Raw genomic sequence first — 18165 nt, 5'->3', positions numbered from 1 at the left:
TAGTGTCTCTTTTGATATGCCTGCTTAGATTAGTTTTTGGTTGAATAACATTAACTTGAATCTTTGCTTCTTGTGTTTTGTGTGTTATACGACCATAGGTTTTAGTCTAACCTTGTGCATTTTGCAGAGCATCATTTGGTGAACCCGACGTGAATCCAACACAAGATTTTTCTACAAACTACTAACTTTTTTGTTTAAATTGACACACAGGTCGCGCTTTAGCGCTTTTGATCTCATTTTAGCGCTATTGCAATTTGATGTTCTAGCACTATTGTATTTACAATAGCGCTATTGTCTCAAATTTAGCGCTATTGCTAGTATATTAGCACTTTTGAGGCTTAGGTAGCGCATTTGTACATGTTTTAGCGCATCTATTTTTATTGTTAAGTTTTTTATTTTAGCGCTTGTGTCTTCTTTTGAGCGCGTTTGTGTTAAGTAGTGCTTTTGTTTGCACACAGAGTAGCGCTATTGTAACAGAATGTTGTAAAAAAGGCCATGTAACCGAGAACATAAATTTTCTTAGGCTTGTAGAAGCCCACCATGCTTTCAGTTTTTTCTAACTGTTTGCTTCATGTACAGGTTTTTAAAATAACTCTTTTTTTAGCTTAAAAGTCAAAAACACTTCTTTTTGGTGCTTTAAAAATCACAAAAACAATCCTCATTTCTTGCAAGATACGCTCACTTCATTTTTGGTGCTCTAAAATTTACAAGCAAATTTTATTTCTTTACAAGTTAGGATCACTTCATTTTTGCTGCTCTAAAACTTACAAGCAAATTTTATTTCCTCGCAAGTTAGGTTCACTTCACTTGATGCTCTAAAATTTACAACACAAACTTTGTTTATTGCAAGTTAGGCTTCATTTTTCTTTTGGTGCTTAAAATCAACAAGGCAAAATTTATTTCTTGCATCAAACTAAAATTCACAATCCACACTTCCATTTTTGGGCAAATAAAAGGAACAATCAATTTGTCTTATTTTATAAAATGATTTACTTCATGCAAACGTGTTTTTCATTCGGTTGACCAGGATCTCAGATTCTAGTTTACTCAAACATATTGCCTTTGAAGTTAAAAAGAACATGAGTTGGTCGAGTGGTCCTACTTCTAACACTCACTATCCTCTCCCTTGGCTTTAGTGGTCCTAGGTGCAAGAGAAAAGTGTTAGTAACACTCAAGTTTTATATCTTTTTAAGAGAGGCCTGCCAAGGGATCGATCACTCTTGGGAACGACCTTGCATGGTAAATCCTTCGAGCCGCTATAGAAATCAGGTGAGAGCGAAAGTTGTAGCCTTGGGTATAGTTGTTCCTACAGTGTAACTTGCCGAAAGGACAAATGGGCCCCACCACAAGTTACAAAGCTCTTAAGTGAGTCACTGCAGAATGAACTTATGTCCAAAAACATCGAACATTACTAAACACCTTTAGAAGTAGCCCACCCGTTCTATTGATTGAGGATATTTGTGAGAAGTTCAATGTAAGAGCATAGATGGTTTTGCTCCCAAGATACTCACCATACATATTTCCTTGAGTAGAAACATAGCTTTTTGAAAAGTCACTTGTGGCTTGATAAAAGTGATGACTCCCCCATCATAGGGATCATCTATTTGTTATGCTTGTGCAAGACTTAGTATATCACATCCTTACTTGCCACGGCGGGATTCATAAGGTATGTAGTACCAAAGTCGAAGAAATATCAAGATGTGGGCTGACATTATCACAACTGGCCATTTGACCTTAGGGATAAAGAGTGTTTGAAGTGTTTTCATTTTAGTCAAGACCAAGTACAAATTGAGCCGACTTCAGGCTTTGGAAAAACACCTTAAAATACATATAAATGAAAGAGTCATAAAAAGTCTAAGGATTGGGTTGATCTAAACCCATACTAATTTGTGCCTTTTTGAGGCAACATTCTTGTGTTTGTGTGTTTGCTTTGTTTTCTTGTCAAAGAAGAAAAATCAAAAATTAGTTCCAAAAACAAGTATTCATCCAACACAAACATTTTTCAGAAACAAAAGATCAAAAACAAAGAGAAAGAGTATCAAACTATATGACCATTCTTCACATCTTAAGAAAGAAGAATCTTCATCAACACATCAACTTGAAGAAAAGACCATTGAGCTCAAAGGCTCTTATCAAAAGGAGGAAATTCTTCTATCTAAATAGACAAATCTTTGTCTCTAATAGAGCTTTTCTACATCACATGCATCTTTATCTTCAAGGGAAATCAAACGAATTTGATCAAGAGTCATTGAACCGCAAAGCTTTTATGCAATATAGAGCTTTGGGTTATCACAAACACCAAGAAGGCAAGATCAATCTTGACTTCTTTCCAGACATTTGTATCACATACAACGTAGCTCGAGAAAGACCACCAACTCCCGAAAGAGAAGAGGTAGAATTTATCCCATATGTAACACAAAGTTTCTATTGAAGATAAACATTTCATCCATTTCTCACCTTCACATCATCACTCCATTTCAACTCTCAAAACATTAAGAGGTTCTTGTCCTAAGTTCTCTTTAGATATTTCTTGAATCATACACAATACATCACTTTTTAGAGTGTCTCTACATCTAGGATGAACTCATCCTAAGAGACATTTCTACATAGGTTAAAACTAGTCTATGAGTGAATCCTCTCATTACTAGGTAGTTAAATCAATAACACATCTCAGATTTCTCTAAACCTTATCACATCAAACTTTGTCAAAAACAACAAGCAATTCAAGAAAGACCTTTGGCAACATCTACCTTTAAAGTGATAGAGATCCATATGCAAAACACCACACCAACCATAAACCTCTCATTTCATCAACAACTCATCATCATTTTCACCCAACTTCAACAAAAACTTATAAACAAAATAGCTCATACCTGATCATGGTCTAGACAACGAGAAATTGAGGAAGAAGAAGAGGAGGAAAATATCAATGAATTCTAAGAAGCTCTTGGAGGAAACGCAAATGATGAAAATCCAAGTACTCCTACTCCTGCGACAATAGAAAGGGCACAACACAACCCTCTCTTTAATAGATTGTTTGACGAAATACTTAGGATTAATGAGGATGCTCACTTTTTAAGACTTTCTTAAGAGGGAGCCAAACTCCCCTCTGACTTTGATCTTGCACAACTAAGACAAGCATCAGAATGACAAAGTCGCAATGAGGAAGAAAGAGGTAGAGATCCCATTAGATACAACCTTCATCACAATAATCCACCGTCTCCTCCTCCTCCAAATGAAATAGAGATGTTGCGGCAACAAGTTGAAAATCTCATCCAACAACTTCATAGTGGTGTGAAAACTAATCAGTTTTCACTTAATGACATTTGTCCCTATCCCTTTGATAGGAATCTTCATATGCCACCTTTTCCATGAGGGTTTGAAACACCCAAGTTTGAGAAATATAGAGGAAAAGGAGACCCTCATGATCATGTCAGAGAATTCCATTCAGCTTGCCTCGAAGTAGCATATGAGGATACGTACCTCATGCGCCTTTTTCCCCAAAGCTTGGGAGGAACCACCACATCATGGTTTTCCTGATTACCCGGTGGCATTAGGACATTTGAAGAAATCATCTAGAAGTTATTGGCACATTACTCACACAACATTGAACATGATATCACCATGGCTGATCTATGTAACACTAAACAAAAACTAGGTGAACTATTTTCAGTCTTTCTACAACGATGGCATCAAATGTCTAGCAGATGTTCTCTTCAATTACCTGAACAAGAACTAGTGGAAATATTTATTTCCAACTTAAACAAAGAAATGGAATTTCACCTAGACGTCAAAGACACAGATTCCTTCAATGACATGATCACCAAAGGCTTAAAATGTGAGCAGGCTCTCATCAAGAAAGGACTTATCAAAATCTACAATGAGCCAAAGGATGGCCCTCATCCACACTTCAATAGTGACAAGCCAAACTTCTGGAACAAAAACAAAAATATCGTCAACGATGGGGTCATGGATGCAAGAACTACCAAAAGTGCGCAACCTGTGGTCTGATTTGCAGGACAGAATCCCCCACCCAAGACTAACATAGTTGCTCCTACAAATCAAGGCCGCATCACATCTCAAGACAAACCCAGACGGCGTCATCAAAATTTTAAACCAAAGCGAACATACACTCCCTTAGGGGAACCTATTGAAACAATGTTACATAAGTTGGTTTCTCAAAATCTGGTAACCTTACCCAAAACATCAAACTATGAACCTCAAGTCAAACCTTCATGGTGGAGGGATACTGAACATTGTGATTTCCATCAAGGAAAAGGCCATAAGACAAGTAATTGTCACAAATTGAAAGATCTTATTCAGGATCTTATTGACCGAAGTGAAATCAAAATTGAAGGACATGACCCAAAAACAACAAACAATGATCATCCGATGTTCAAAAATCCACTTCCATCAAAAGATCAAAGGGGTCCTTCCACTTCAAGGAGAAACACAAACAGCACCGATTATATGCAAGCAGCATATAATTACACTGTGAATCACCTATACGAAGCCAGTGAACAAATTGCAACTATTACTATCAAAAATCCCAGCTCTACTTGCAATGTTGTTACCCGTCGCGACAAGATTACCATAAAAGTAGCTTCACAAGGCACCACATCTATCCCAAAGCAGTATAACCTTATGGACCAATTAGATAAAATGCCCGCACTGATATCTATCTTAGAGCTATTGTGCCTATCTCCATCTCATAAAACAATCTTGGATCAAGCTCTCCAAGAGGCGTCAGTCCCTGCAAATTTGAACACGGATCAGTTCCAAGCCATGGTTGGAAATCTAAGGTCATCACCTTGTCTCACTTTCTCTGAAAGTGACAACTCATCCTTCTAGAAACCACATAACGCCTCACTCCACATTGAAGGGTTTATCAACCAGCATAGGATCAAGCGAGTCTTGATCGACAATGGAGCAGGCCTGAATATTTGTACACTACAATTAGTCACAGCTTTGGGATATGCAACTGAATCAGTGGATCCCCGCAAGAAGGTGACAATCAAAGCTTATGATGATGCAGAGAATTCATCCAAAGGAGTTGTTGTACTACCAATACGAGTGGGCCCTATGGTGAAACACATCATCTATCAAGTCCTGGACCTTCCTCTGCCATACAATTTGTTGTTGGGAAGACCTTGGATACACGCCACGCAAGCTGTTCCATCCACTTACCATCAGTGTATCAAGTTCCCACATAATGGTGTAGAAATCATGATCTTGGGTGATGCAAACCACTTTGCATGTTGTCATAATATAAATCATCAACCAGAGATTACCGTTCCCAACAATAGAGAAGCCATCTCCTCCATGTCATACGTAAGTCCAGCCTCTCTTTCCAATTCAAACACCACTATACCCAAGCAAGAGAAGCTCAAAATGAAAATTGCAGAGGAAGGTCTTGGAGAATACAATATAAGCCAGCTCTTTTGTTTTGGACAAATGATCACTTCTCCTAAAACACATGGAAAACCTCAACAGATACTTCAAACGTCACTCATTAAACCAGCATGTGCATTGACACCTTTCATCCTTGGAAAGAGTCAAGAAGAGGAAACCAGAGATGAAGACTTAGCAGAATGGATCTATAAAGATCCTATCACCACCGACATCCCGCAAGCTAAGCTTCCCATAGATCAATATGGCAAAGGTCTTCTCATTATGCAAAGAATGGGATATGATGGTCAGAGTGCTTTAGGGCATTGTAAACAAGGGCGACATGAGCCGCTGTAGCCGAAATTAACACCCAAAGATAACACAAGCTTAGGCTTTCAAAAGGAGATCTTTCCTAAGCTCGGATTCAAAGGGAAACCCAACAAACCACTATATCAACCTAGTACAAGGTGGTCGCCTTTGATTATAAAAGTAGCACCCCAAATCATAGCAACTGCCCCATTAAGGCTAAAAATCCCAGCGAAACCATCTGCATCGCCAGTGGTCCCATCAGTCGAATCAGCAACATCATCAGCAGCAGCAATAACATCAGTAGACCCCTTCGTAGCACCAACTATATCTGAATTCCCAGCAGTTCCAGCAGAAGTAGCAGATTCATCACTACCAATACTTCCTGTATCAGATTCGTTGATCTCCATAAATCTTCCTACAGCACCGATCATTTCATCTACAAAGGTACATCAACCGATCACACCTGCAGTATTTAACTCAAAAGATATCCCAGTATGGTACAATAATCGGCTACTGGAAAGTGACTCAGAAACTAACTCGCATGAGTGGGAATTTGATTCAGTGCAGCTTAACACTTCAGATGAGGAAGACACATCACTACCTCCACCCCGCAAAGACATCCCTATTTATGGAGAAGCACAGATAAAGACCTCTTGGGTTCCTGAACTACAAACTTCTTCCACAGACCCTTTGTCCCATCCTACACCTGATTCTAATAGGGAGAGTACCATCAACGACCTTCACCACAACGTCTTAACCCTCACTGACACATCTAACGAACTGAACCTAATCGATGAAGTAATGCCCATTATCCATCCTGAACTCATCCAATGGAACCAACCTAATCCCCCATGTCTTTACCACTTCCAAAATGATGAGGTGATCATTGACTTCTTGGAATTACGGGATAACATACCGAGCGGGGATCACAAAGTTGGATTCGCCATAGAACTTAATAGCGCAACATACTTTGGGGCGGATGCCAAACCTTTCAGCTGCAAAAATATAACAATAAAACATGGATCTTCCAGTGAAAACCACACTGTGGCACTGTTTGATCCCACAAAAGTAAAAAGAAAGAGCGTATCCAACAGTGAAAACCTCTCTGAGGCGCCTGAGGATGAAAGGTTTGACATCCTTCCTTCTATTACATGGTAGGAATGATCAATGATTCTTATTGAAGAAACCAAAGGATACAATGTGGGGACTCCTGAAACTCCTCACCACATACACCTGGCATCTCTTTTTACTTCAGAGGAACAGCCTAAGTTTGTCGAATTCTTCCAGAAGCATCAGATTAACTTTGCATGGTCATATGCAGACATGCCTGGTCTTGATCCGGATTTAGTCATGCATCACCTCACAGTAGCAGAAGGAGCTAAGCCTGTCAAGCAGAAGCTTCACAAGATTCATCCTCAGATTGCGGTACTAGTCAAAGTAGAACTTAAGAAACTCCTGGATGTTGGTTTCATTCGACCAATTGATTATGCAGATTGGATCTCCAATATTGTGCCTATCGGCAAACCAAATGGGGGCATCCGTATTTGTACTGACTTCAGAGATCTAAACAAAGCATGTCCTAAAGATGACTTCCCCCTACCAAATATTGACATCATAGTAGACCTAACAGTAGGACATGCTATGCTTTCACTCATGGATGGCTTTTCAGGGTACAATCAGATCAAGATCGCACCAGAGGATCAGCATAAGACGGCCTTCACATGCCCATGGGGCACATACTGCTGGAATGTTATGCCTTTTGGTCTAAAGAATGTAGGAGAGACCTATCAAAGGGCAATGACCACTATCTTCCATGATATGATGCATACCATAATGGAAGATTATGTTGATGACTTACTAGCAAAATCACTCACAAGAGAAGGTCATTTGGACATATTAGAGAAAATCTTTGATAAACTGGAACAATATCATGTTAGACTCAACCCAAAGAAATGTGTCTTTGGAGTAACCTCAGGGAAGCTTCTAGGATACATTGTCTCAAGCAAAGGTATTGAGGTCGACCCAACAAAAGTCAAAGTAATCATGGACATGCCACCACCAAAGAACATCAGCCAGCTAAGGACACTACAAGGGCGGCTTCAATCCATCTAAAGATTCATTGCACAACTGGCAGATAAGTGTCACCCATTTGCACACCTGCTACACAAGAATATCCGCTTTCAGTGGGATGATAGATGTCAGCAAGCATTCTAGATGCTTAAAGACTATCTCATGAATACACCATTGTTGGTTCCACCAGATCCAAGTAGGCCTTTATTACTCTATATATCAGCAACAAGTATAGCATTGGGTGTACTCTTCGCACAACACAATGCAGAAGGGAAAGAGTGTGTTGTTTACTACATCTCTCGCACACTGGTTGGCTATGAACTCAATTACACACCTATTGAGCGAGCTTGCCTAGTAGTAATCTTGGTAGCAACTAAACTAAGGCACTATCTTTTAACACATAAAGTATAGCTCATTGCAAAAATCGATCCACTCAAGTACTTACTCAACAAAGTAGCATTGACAGGCCGCTTGGCCAAATGGGTGATGATTATCAGTGAATTTGATATCGAGTATGTGGACCATAAGGCTATCAAAGGACAAGTTATTGCAGATCAGTTGGCTGATGCACCCCTCATAGGCGATCATCCCCTCATTTCCAATTTTCCTGATGAAGAGATATTCGTGATCACAGAAGCACAACCATGGAAGCTATACTTTGATGGTTCATACACTAGGCATGGCTCGGGGGCAGGCACTCTATTTATCACACCTCAAGGTGACATCATCCCAAAGTCTTACAGGCTCACATTTCCATGCACAAGCAACATACCAGAATATGAGTCCTTGATCATAGGACTCGGGCTAGCCATACAATGGAAGTTACAAGAGCTACAAGCATATGGAGACTCCTAGCTAGTCATTCAACAAGAAACCAATGAATATCAGACCAAGGATGATAAACTCATGCCATACAAGCAAATTGTGGATAGTCTAAAGGTATCATTTACTACTATCACCTTTGAGCAGATACCTAGAGATCAAAATTGAGTTGCTGACGTTATGGCTACTATTGCATCTCTTCTAGATCTTTCAAAAAATTCAACACGATATGAGTTCTTGGTCGAACAGCTTTGGATTCCCGTTTATGATATCCTTGAATTCGAGATGATATGTCACCTTATCGATTCTGAATCCCCATGGTACGGTGAGTTCTACACCTATCTCCACGATCACACACTTCCTCCTAACCAATTGAATAACCAACATAAAACCTTCATTTGCCAAACCGCTCGATATACCATTATTGTTGAAACCCTATACCGACGCAATCTTGATGGTACTCTCCTTTGATGTCTGGAACAGGATGAGATAACAAAGGCCTTGGAAGAAGTACATGAAGGAAATTGTGGGACTCACTCAAGTGGCCCTTCATTAGCCAAGAAGATCATACAAGTTGGATACTATTGGCCATCAATGGAAAAAGACTCCTACTACTTTGTCAGAAAATGCAAGAAATGCCAAGTCCATGGAGACCTAATACATGCACCAGCACAAGAATTGCAACCAATCACAACACCATGGCCCTTTTCCAATGGGGACTTGACCTTGTGGGTAAAATCCATCCATCTTCATCCAGTGGCCACAAATTCATTATTACCGCCACCGAATACTTCACAAAGTGGATCGAAGTTGTTCCACTTACCCAAGTCACCGGCAAACAAATCGCCTCATTTATCCACAATTACGTCATCTGTCGGTATAGTGTACCCATGTCCATCATCATAGATAATGGTCTTCCTTTCAAGAATCAAGATGTTCATGAACTCTGTGAGAAGTTTCACACCCAACACCGCTTTTCCACTCCATATTACCCACAAGGAAATGGTCAGGCTGAGGCATCAAATAAGAACATATTACAGATCCTCAGGAAGACAGTCAATGATGTTGTCTATGATTGGCATGTTCAATTGAATCCAGCACTATGGGTGTATCAAACTAGTATTCGCACCCCTACAGCCGCAACTCCTTACTCACTGGTCTATGGAGCAGAAGCTATCTTACCTATTGAGGTTGAGATACCATCACTATGGGTTTCCTTGCATAATCTGATCAATGATGAAGCATACAGAGTATCACGTCTTTAGGAATTAGAACTACTTGATGAGAAACGACAAGCTACATACAATCACCTCAAAGCCTATCAGCAATGCATGAGAAGAAGCTACAATCACCGAGTTAGACCTCGTACATTTGAGGTAGGTGATCTTGTTTTACGAGAAAATCCCAGTAACCAACCCAACCGAGAACATCAGGGAAAGTTTGAATCAAAATGGCTGGGTCCATATATTATCACTATTGTATTTGGGTCCGGGGCATATCAGTTGACTACTTCAGACGGAGAACCGCTAGCAGATCCGATCAACAGCATGCACCTCAAACAATTTTATACATAAGTTGTATAGAGCATCAGGCTCTCATACCTACCAGCAAAAATACCAAAAACATTCAAAAAAATGTCCTGAAGAAAATACAAAAACATCAAAATAGTAAAGAAAAATCATACATCCAAACGGTGAACAACCACTCCGGTGGCACCTTGGGTAAGTGCGATGGTGAAAACCTGGCAAACATGCGCCACTCATAAAAGCTATGGCTCCATTGTCTTTCAAGCTTGTTGCGATCACATTCACTACATTCACTCATCCATTGGTCCAAAACCATGGCTTGTTATTGATCTGCAATCAAGGATAGTACTTCATGCGTTTGGCATCTCGCTTTTTCATAGTCATGTCTAAACTGGGGGCAATGCCCTTAACCTATTTGATGGAAGTGGATTCTACATTATCTTGTGATTTGTTGGGGTTATTCATTCAAACCTATCTCACAAAATCAAAAAACATTCAAAACAATCACAAAATATCAAAAACATTGGAAAACTATCTCACAAAATCCAAAAACATCAAAAAACATCGAAAATCAAAAACATGGCAACACATTGTACATACTCATCTGAGAAGATACCAAACAAACATTGTAAAACACTCAAAATGATGACCTCTTATCAAATCGACCAAACAATCAACATCAACACACAAAACTGTCTTAACAAGGATGCATCCTTCCTTACCAAAACAAAGACATGATATCATTTTCTTTGACAAGAAAATTCTGCTTAAGCTATCAAATACTTGGTTGATTTGTAGGTTCTTCATTTATATAATCCAGGTTCCTACACTACTCATGATATTCACAAGTGATTAGAGTGGTCGTGATGGTTCCTGAGCATTGTTTGTATGTCTTCTGTGAATTATTCTGATGAAGTTCTGGGGCATGTACTAATGGTGTCTACATGGGAAGTTCACTAAGCTACGTGATCATATGCAAAATACAATCATGGATCACTATGGCTTGCTGACTACAGCGTATACCTCAGCCATATGAGCATGAACCATTATTGAGGATCCATATTCTTTATTCTTTATTCTTTATATATGTTGTTTGCTCGCAAGTACAATGCTCTTTCTTTGGTTCCTCCTACCTCATCCAAGCTGGACAAAGGTTTTATCTCTTATTACGGTATGAACTTGTCTCAGGATATGATCAGCCCAAGATCAAGGAGGACTTTCCAAGTCATGCATGAAAGGAGATGATCCTTGTCTATTCCGCAAGCAATACTCAGGTCAACTTGACCCATTATATCAAGTTGTTTGTATTAACTTGCTATATCAAAATCCATGTAAGGAATACTCTGGTCATCTTGAATCATTATGTCAAGATGCTTGTATTCTCTTACAACATTTTAAAGCTCAATGGTGAAAATAGAGCACTATGGATCGTCATGTCATCTCATCTGTTTATATATTGCATTTTGTTGCATGTCATCCATCCATTTAAAAATTCATTATTCATATACATGATTTTTTGTGCAAATGTAAACAAGATTACTATGAGAGGTTATCTAAAAATTGAGTTGGTCTTGGATACAATCACGACAAAGTCCTCTGATACATCATCAGTGCATCATGCAAAGTTTAAACAACCTTGCATTCATCTATCATAATCACATCATCATTTCATTCCATTTAGTTGCATTTGCATTAGCCTAGTTCATTATCATATACTTGCATATAACTTTATTCAAATTTTTTGCCATTCATTAGCGTGCATTTAATATCATTTAGTTGCACTTACCACATATAGCTCATTCTCATTTACTTGCATTAGTATCATTATATCATTTCATTATTACACTCATGGCATTTAGATTCACTTATATGATAAATTTTCCTTCTTTGCATTTACTACCATGATTAGCCATTACTATACATTTATTTAATTTCAGTTAGTGATCATCATTTATCATCATTTCAAACACTTATGTATCATACATTTGTTTAGGTTTCCATAGTTGCATACATTCATTTATCTATCCATTAGTTAAAGTGCATTCATTCATCCATTTTAGTATATTCTTATACTCATTTCATTTAGTACCATTTAAGATTCATTGAGAAAGCATTCATTATCCTTTTAATTGCATTAAAGTGCAGTTGTTCATTAAACATGAGTTGCATTATCATCACATTATCATTTTACTTCATCATATACATTATCATTATCATTATAAACATTGGTTCATACATTATACATATGCATTCATTTAGAAATCATCATTTAAACATTTGTAATTTACATTTGTTTCTCCATGTTACATTCATTTTTTAACCATCTAGATGCATATCCATAAATAAATCATTCATTCACAGCATTACATTAACATTATTTACATATCATTATCTCATCATTGTATTGATATAAAGTACAAGATATTATTTATCCCATCTATATCATTATATCATTATGCATACATCATCATCATGGCATTACATACATACATAAAGCAATACATCAAACAAATCATGCATATATAACCCTGCATTCACATATTAGTATCCAACATCATACAACATGCATATAGACATCATGTAAGAATAAATCGTCATAAAACATGCATATAGGAATCATCTCATAAACACATACATATAGTAAAGTACACATATCCATCTAAGAATAACTCATGAAATCATCATCAAGCATAAACTCCATACATATCAACATGCATATCATCACAAATATGGGATCTCATCATATATATCATCTCATGTATCAGAGTACAATGAAGTCCAAAAAATCGGCTACCAAGAGCCATCCAAGACACGGTCCAAAATAACAAATATCAAAATATATAAAATGCTCTCTCAGATGCCACTCTGACCAGATGTTGCACCACCATCACCACCTGCTCCCCCACTAGTCCCTGCATCACCTGATCTATCTCTCCGTGGAGGACCCATCAAACCCCCACTAGCTCCTGCATCACCTGACCTATCTCTCCATGGAGGACCCATCACACCCCCACTGCTCTGCATCCTCTGAGACCGCTCTGATCTGGCCTGCCGCATCTATGAATAGCTCAATGCTCGCCAGCTAGCTAGCATCACCTACTCATATAACCCCCACCAATACTCTATCTTAGCCTGTGTTCGTCAAATCTCCCTCATCACCTCCCCAATAGGACCCTGTGCTCCTACTCCAACCTGGACTCTCTCCTACAGCTCTGCTAATCTCTCCACCGCATCATCCCTCTCCCGCAACACTACAATCAACTCTGACTCTTGTGCAAACAGCTACACATCTCTAGCTACAACCTCTACCTCCATATCCTCCACCCGTGTCTCGACTGTTGTAAGTTGAGTCTGCAAATATAATATCATATGGTCCCGAAGATCTCTAGTGGCTCCCTCGCCTGTATCCATAGGTGCCTCACCTGTAGCTCACTATCCAGTGGGTCCCTCCCCTCTATCCATCGGTACCTCCATCTCCCCCATACCTCTACCACCTAATCTAACCCCTCCCTACATCAAAGGTCCCTGTGATATCCACAATGGAAAACCGCCTCTCCCTCTCCGCTGAACTTGACCACCGCCGCCACCTCCACCTCCGAATCCACCACCTCCATCATCCCCCCTCCTCCTCCTCCATCACCACCTCCTCCATCACTACCATCCCCTCTCCCTCATCCATCTACTATAGGTCCTTGACCTCCTCTCCTCCTTCATCTCCATCCCCTATCCTCCTCAAACTCTAGAATCGGCTCTGTCGGATCTGATATCCGAGGAATGGGATGTGTCGCCATATACTGCGTATACTCCTCCGACACCCCTGCATCTACCATCCTCGGCCGTATATCCCATGGTCTCGCCTATAGCATATGAAACTCTGCTAATGCCTGATCATAAGGTAATACTGGCCCCCATAAATACCTCTCTCGGACCACCTGTGCATACTCTCCCGATCCCCTAGGCAATCCCTATCGCCGTCCAAACTATCTCTATACTCAACCAGGCAACTATCTCTCCACATGGTAGGTTGTCCTACCAATGAGGAATCGAGTCATGAACACATATGGCAATGCCTCCGCATCATCCTCCCAGGGCTCACACTCAATATACGATCTCCAGATCACTACATCCAGATCATCCAGTGCCCACTGCCACCACTCTAACTTCCCCAGATGGGGCTGACTCATCATACGGCTATACATATATACATATGGTTGGTCGACTGCCCGAAATCTCAGACTAACTGGTCGGATAACTGGTAAGTGCTCCCATGCCCAAATATGCAGCAGCGTGACTCCCACTCCCAATGAGCCCCTTGTTCCATATACTACATCATGAAGCTCCTAATATAAGTGCGCTAGCACGCACGGTCCCCATGCAAACTGGGTCCCCTCTGTAATCATCTGCTCAATCATCTGACCCCAACCAACAGCAAGTCCATGTGATCGTCGATCTGGGCATAGTAGTCCCCCCACAATCCCTGATAGCACTACTGGTAACGGCTCATACAAGGCGACTATGTCCTCCCAGGCTATCAAACCATCATCAATATAGACGTCCTCATCAAAAAATCTATACACTGTGGTTGTCCCCCAAGCTCTTTCCTATGTCACCAGCTCACCTCAAATGGGAATATGCAAGATGCGCCATACATCCTCCAGTGTCACTGTCATCTCCCCCTGCACCAAGTGAAATGTGCATGTCTCACTATGCCACCGCTCTGCCAATGCTGTAATCAAACTGTGATTCATTCGAATCACGGGCATATACATCACATCGTACAAGCCAGTCGCTGCAATGCAATCCACCTCGGCCTTTGTCAACCGATCACGCAGCCCCTGTGTGGCGGGATGCCTCTCGCGCAACTGTAAGACGCGAAGATCCTCCTACACAAGTGCGTCAACCATCATCATCAGTTCTTTTATTTCAAACTTTCTTAAGTTTAAACCTAGACTATCAACAGATACTTTGATCAAGTATCTTCGGGTCTCAACAGGTAAGCAATCATGGCACACCTAGACTTCAATAGGCATTTATCCTAATGACCTAAGTCTCATCAGGGCTGCTATGGTTCAAAACAACTCTCACCTCATCTCTCCATCCATCCATCATTAGCATTAGGAGATTTTTGTTCACACAAACAAGGGCATCTATTTTCCTGCACAAAAGCACTATCTCCTCACAAAAGCGCTAATCTCCTCACAAAAGCGCTCAATAAACTATGCAAAAGCGCTCAAACCACAAACATGCTACATTAGCTATATAAAAGCGCTACTTAACAGCACTGGCACTTAATCAACTACTCAATAGCGCTATAAAACCAATCGTGCTCAAACAGCTAGGCAATGGCACTAACCTTGATAAAAGCGCTCAAACTACTATATAATAGCGTCATAGAGGCACCAAAGCACTAGTTTAGTTGACAACAACGCTAAAACACAATTTTAGCGCTATTGTTTCGACTCAACTTGGACTTAGCAAAAAACACATCAAAAATGCATAAAATTCAAAAATTCAAATTCACATACCACTGGTCCCTAGTCGTATGGTCGCTGGAATCGACGGACTCGCTCTAATCGATGCTCTGCTATGGGAACCGGCATCCTGACTGCTACTTACTCTTCCAACAAGTCACTATCAGAGCTAAAATTTCACTATGGACGTGAATGCAAATGAGTCTATTTTCACCCCTTTCTCCCCATATCAACCCTTCGTCGTAACCCTAATTTTCCCCTACTCACTGTCGTGGTCCCCGTGAACTCCCTGAGCCTCCCATTTTTCCATTTTATCTCTGATTTCTTCTATTTTTTGCCAGCATTGCTAACTTCTTCTCTTCTACCACCCTGCCAATTTTCATCCTTTTTCGAGAGATCGCCCGATTTTTTGAAATTTTTCAGCCCATCTCTCAAGGGGGCATACCACCCATTAAATCAACATTTTATGGGGCATTTCTTCACACCTATTTTTCTTTCTTTGAAACGACGCGATAAACCACACCATCTCAAAGAGGGGCAAATGTAGTCACATAAATCTGTCCAGTTTAATTAAATGAATATTTCATATTTATTTGATTAAAAATCCACTAGCCATCAGTTAATTAAATTAATATTTAATTAATTCATCTTCAAACATTCTCCTATTAATTAAATAAATTATTCAATTTATTTTAATTAAATCATTATACCAAATTCACAAATCAATTAAATGAATAAATCCTATTTATTTCATTTAATCCCCTTTCCTCTTTTATTTATCCCTCCCCCCCACTTGCATTTTCCTACAAATGCAACTTGCAACCACAAATTGAAATAAATTAATTTTATTTTAATTAAAATCATATTTTCCCTCACCCACCAAATCCACTTGCAATCCTAACCCCCTTCTAGATTCTTCTAAGCCCTTCCTAATTAGCCTAATCCATCCCCTAATTATTGTCACATTCCTAAGCAACTTGGAGTCACTTCTCAAAGACTTCAAAGTCTTTGAAAAGCATTTAATGTTTTGTGTGTTCAACAATTTAACCTCTAAAGTCTTCTAAACCATTAATGGCTCTTACATGACCATTTATGGTTAACCCCTAACTCAACCCTCATGTGACTCATGTGTCTCCTCGAGCATTTATTGCTTTGACCATGGTTATCCCTTTTAACTTTGCACAAGAGTTTATCCATTGGATAAAAGCTTTATTCTTTGAATAAAGAATTTATTCACTCAACCCAACCTTGACCTTAACTCCCAAGTTAACTCTCAGGTTATGTCAAGCATTTAATGCTTATTCCCTCTCCTCTCAACCTCTCTCATGTTGACACTTATCATCCTGGGATTGGGTTGAAAGCCCTCACATGGATTGAATATCATTCAATCCTGACCCTTGTTGAGATTATTCAATCTCAACCCTCCATTGCTCCATTTTTCCTATAAATAGAGCCCATTTTTTCATACTCCAGATCCTAAAAACTTGTATGCATCTAAGTTATAAAGAATTTTAGAGAGAATTTAGCATAAATCACTAATATATTGTTATTTTGGCCTAAAATAAATCATTTTAGCATCATAGCATCTAATATTAGCTTTTATTCACATTTGCATAGTATTTTAGAGTAATCATCTACAATCTTGAACCTCCATAAGCATCCATAGTACAAAAAGCTACTGAGAGCTACACTAATTTGGAACTTGGAGATGAGAAGAACAAGGGAGAAGGAGCTAAGAGCATGAGAGAAAGCATTTGGAGATGCCTTGTTGTATTTATTTCCATAGTTAAATATCTTATCATATTTTTAGTGTCTCTTTTGATATGCCTGCTTAGATTAGTTTTTGGTTGAATAACACTAACTTGAATCTTTGCTTCTTGTGTTTTGTGTGTTATACGACCACAGGTTTTAGTCTAACCTTGTGCATTTTGCAGAGCATCAAATAGACTAAATGAATTCAACCACAAAACCTTAGCCTAACAATAACAAAGATCCACCATAACATATGAAGATTACCTAAGACAATGAAAATCAACAAAAATCACAAAGATGATACCTTCACATGTCCAATAGGGTTTGAATCTCCATTTTTTCTATCTCCATTGATCTTGCTTGATATATTTGCTCTCAGATTTTATGTGTGCACAAGAGCTCAACAAAGAACAGAAATGTGGTTGCAAGTAGGCTTGATCGCATATGAAAGTTTGAATGCTAGAAGTGTTTGGGAGGCTTAGGATGCATAGTTGAGAGTTGATAATGAAGGAAGCATCTCCTTATATAGAAGACACTATAAGAAATTGAGGGATAAGATTGAGAGGTGTAAAAGATAAATGGTCGGCTAGGATTAGAAGGTAGGTAAAAGAAATAATAAAATAATGAGAGGGTAGGTAGTGTAGGAATTAAGAGATGAATGACATGTGTCATGGGTAGAAAAGGCTAATTAATTAATTAAATAAATAAAAATTTAATTAATTAATAGAGGAAGTGGGATTAATTAAATAAATAAAATATTTATTTAATTTAGGAAAAAGGTAATTTAAATAAATAAAAGTATTTCTTTAAATGAGGAAAGGCTAGAA

This window comes from Cryptomeria japonica, chromosome 9 (assembly GCF_030272615.1).
Source record: "Cryptomeria japonica chromosome 9, Sugi_1.0, whole genome shotgun sequence".
Taxonomy (NCBI): domain Eukaryota; kingdom Viridiplantae; phylum Streptophyta; class Pinopsida; order Cupressales; family Cupressaceae; genus Cryptomeria; species Cryptomeria japonica.
The sequence above is the reverse complement of the archived record's forward strand: the minus strand, read 5'-3'. Positions refer to the sequence as shown.